Below are 4,041 nucleotides of genomic sequence, written 5' to 3'. Positions count from 1 at the left end.
CTACAAGCTTTGGCATACTTCTGGCATGGCGATGACTAGCTCTTCTCGGCTCTAAGTCTCTGTGCTTTGTCTTGGGATGACTTCGCCTGCCATCTTAAGGCATGCTCACCCACTGTAGGGATGTGGAAAGCCATTGAGACATGATGCTGCAAGAGAGGGAGGGAGAGCTGTGCTTCATGGTCAGGGGGTCAGGCCTCGCAGATTTTGGGGTGTAAACCAAGTCACACACAGGTGAAGGCAATGGAGTAGAAATCAATAGGTTGTTTCCCATGGAAGTTAGAATCCCATCAACTACGGGTCTTGCCTTTTGCCAGCCTTGTGTTTTCCAAAAGTAGCGGACGGGCCTCTGGATATCAGAGACCTTCGCAAGGGCCCTTGGGTTTTCCTGCGCTGCCTCGTAGCACTACCCGGTTCCTGTCTGGCCCCCACACACCCAAACTCCATCCTAGAGCCTGTACCCACACCCCCTCCTGCACCCCAACCCTCTCCTCCAGGCTCAGCCCAAAGCCCCTTCCTGCACCTTGACCCCTCAGCCCCAGAGCCCGCACCCCAACCCCCTGACCCAGCTTGGTGAAAGTAAGTGAGGTTGGGGGAGAGCTAACGGTGGAGGGAAGGGGGATGGAGTGAGTGTGGGTGGGGCCTCAGACAAGGGGCAGGGCAAGTGCATGGCCTCAAGGAAGGGGCAGGGGATGGGGTGAGGGTGTCTGGGTTTGTGCAATTAGACAGTTGGCAACTCTAGAACTAGAAGGTAGGGAAGAGGCTCAGGGAAAGGCTGCAAGTTTTAGGAGGGAACAGACCTTGGCTCCTGACTAGAGGGTCCTTGAGCTGGAACCCAGAGTAGAGGGTGCTCCCGGTTCTCCTGCCAGTGACTGAGGAAGTGGCACTATGGTGCAGTGAATGGGAAGAGTGCCTAGGATTGCTGAAGGAAGACTTTTGCACCCAGAAGGGGAAAATGCCCATAGTGACCTTGCTGGAGGGCCAACTCATGAACAGGGGTGCTGGAGCAATTTCTATAGTGGCGGTGTTGAGAGCCATTGGAGCTGTAAACCCTGTATATAATGGAAATAACTTCAAGCCAGGAGGTTCGACAGCACACCCAGCACCCTTAGTTCCAGCGCTTATAGTCATGAAGAGGCAGCAGCAGCTTGTGGAGCGAGAGAGGGGCTGTAGACCAAAAGAGAGGCAGAGAGACACTGTGCAACTGTGGGAAGAGGCATCACCCTCATGAAGCTAATCCCCAGAATGGTGAGAAGGAAGCGCTGTCCTAGTAATGAGTTGAGCATCCCGTCACATGTAGTTAGTGCTACTATTTGTAAAATGGAGCGTCCAAGTATGATAGACAAAACTATCATTTAGGGGGCTAAAGGATGATGTTTGGAATATATGGATGTAGTGGAACTATAGGTTAACATCCTACAGTGTCAAGTAAGCTCTTTGTTCTGAGGTAGCTATGCTTTGCTCTGTGGCTCTTTCAGATGACATCTGAAACACTTGGTGCCAGACAGAGGTGAAAGTAACTTAAAAGACTTACCAGTACGCCGAAGTCCTGAGCGGGGGCATGGCCTCAACCGGAAGAGGCGGGGACATTTCAAGATTTAAAGGCCCTGTGGCTCAGGCTATGGCTGGGAGCCCCAGGGCCTTTAAATCACCCCGGAGCTACCAGTTGCAGAGGCCGGAGCTCCGGGCCCTTTAAATCACCACCCGAGCCTGGCTGCCGGAGCTCTGGTGGTGCTTTAAAGGGCCCAGGGCTACCCGCAGTGGCTGGAGCCCTGGGCCCTTTAAATCACCGCCACGGAAGCCAGTCCAGTCCGGCACGGCATACTGGGTCTTGCCGGTACGCCGTACCGGACTGTACCAGCTTACTTTCACCTCTGGTGCCAGATTTTAAAGATATTTAGGTACTTAATGATGCGTATAGGCAACCAGCAGGATTTTTCAAAATCACCTATCTGCATCCTTAGGCACCTTTAAAAACTAACCCTTAGCTGAACAGAATGGGCACCTTTTGTAAGTCTGGGAGCTTTGCCCTTGTATCTTACTACTTGTGTAGTCAAGTATACCTTTCTAAAAGGGAGTGTAAATTTCTGGCATTAATGTAAAGAAGCAGAGAATGCCACTAAAGCAGAATTCCCACTGCACTGGGGGATTAAGTTAGGGTTAAGGCAGTGAGGAACTGAGCCTGTTACATAAACTTCAGTCACTGGGCTGAAGCAGCCTTGTCATAGCAGCTTCCACAGCTGCTGTGTGTCCTGGGGAAGAGGATTTCTTCCCTGTGTCACCACTCATCTACCTGGTTTGGCTAACTGGAGTGAACTGGGGCTCTGGGTTTGGCCCGTGAAGCAGATAGACCATATATAACAGATACGTTATACATTTTATTTCTATTAAATAAAATTCACTTGCTCACTCTGGTGAATAAATAAGACCAATGCATAATTAATAGAATAAATCTAAAGAAAGGAAATTCGCTAGTTTATTTACTATATAATTTCTCTAAAGTATCCCCTTTATTTTTAGAATAGTGAGGAAAGCACTTAGTTTTGTCTGCCTTTTGTGTCCTTATATGCAGTGACGTTGGCCCCAGGATATTAAAGAGACAACGTGGGTGAGGTAATATCTTGTATTGGACCAACTTCTGTTGGTGAGAGGGACAGGCTTTCGAGCTTACACAGAGCTCTTCTTCAGTTCTGTGTAACTTGAATGCTCATCTCTCTCACCAACAGTTGGCCCAATAAAAGATATTACCTCACCCACCTTAGTTTTCCTTATTCTTGTGTGGATTTAAAACTCTTCTAAAGTGAAGGATACATTGTAGGAAATAGGCTGACCAGCTTTATGCAAAAGTTTCTATTCAATTTACTGTAAAATAGAGAGAGAATTCAATTTTCCTTCTTGCTAGTTGATTGACTGGGTCTTCTATCAAAATGTCTGGAAATGCTCTAGCAAATCGGGATTTGCTCCATAAACTAGAGAAGAGTTTTGAACGTCTTAAAAACTTTAAAGCTAGTAAAAACTTTGAATGTTTTCCTTTCTCCACTGTAGTCAGGATTTTGGAACAGGAGGCCATGACATACAAGTCACTTAGGGCAGTGGCTCTCAACCTTTCCAGACTACTGTATCCCTTTCAGGAGTCAGATTTGTCTTGCGTACCCCCAAGTTTCACCTCACTTGAAAACTACTTGCTTACAAAATCAGACATAAAAATACAAACTATCACAGCACACTATTACTGAAAAACTGCTTACTTTCTCATTTCTACCATATAATTATAAAATAAATCAATTGGAATATAAATATTGTACTTACATTTCAGTATATAGTTTATAGAACAGTATAAACAAGTAACTGTATGAAATTTTAGTTTGTACTGACTTCGCTAGTGCTTTTTATGTAGCCGGTTGTAAAACTAGAGAAATATCTAGATGAGTTGATGTACCCCCTGGAAAAACCTCTGTGTATTCCAAGGGGTACGCGTACCCCTGGTTGAGAACCACTGACTTAGGGTATGCCTACCCAGGAATTAGACACCTGTGGCTGACCTGTGTCAACTGACTCAAGGTCACAGGGCTCAGGCTGTGGGGCTGTAAAATAGCAGTGCAGACATTCAGGCTCGGGCTGGAGCCTGGGTTCTGGGACCCTCCCCCATCACAATATTACAGCCCCTTAGCCTGACCCCCAAAAGCCTGAGTCAGCTGACATGAAACAGCCATGGGTGTTTAATTGCTGTCTAGACTGAGTGTTAGAAGAAAGCTGTGCTATGGTTGCTATACCTGCTTACGGCTAAATTGTGGCTGAAAGCACAGAGTTGGGGGGGGGGGGCGTGCTGAGAAAGGTGGTATGCCCAGGGGAGCACCTGGGGCATGCAGGCACTAGTTACCCCATTAATACCACTTTGTAGAATGTGGTGTCAGCTCCACCTGCTTTGGGCTAGCTCCTGTGGCCGTGCCATGTCCCCCGTTTCTTATACCACTCAACACAACTGGGAGTTACTAGCAATGTGGGTAGAGACGTTTGGTGATTGTGCTCAGGCTGCCTGAGCAT

The sequence above is a fragment of the Terrapene carolina genome, unplaced genomic scaffold, assembly GCF_002925995.2.
Source record: "Terrapene carolina triunguis isolate 2854851 unplaced genomic scaffold, T_m_triunguis-2.0 Scaffold23, whole genome shotgun sequence".
In the NCBI taxonomy this organism is placed as follows: domain Eukaryota; kingdom Metazoa; phylum Chordata; order Testudines; family Emydidae; genus Terrapene; species Terrapene triunguis.
This window is presented reverse-complemented; position numbering follows the sequence as displayed.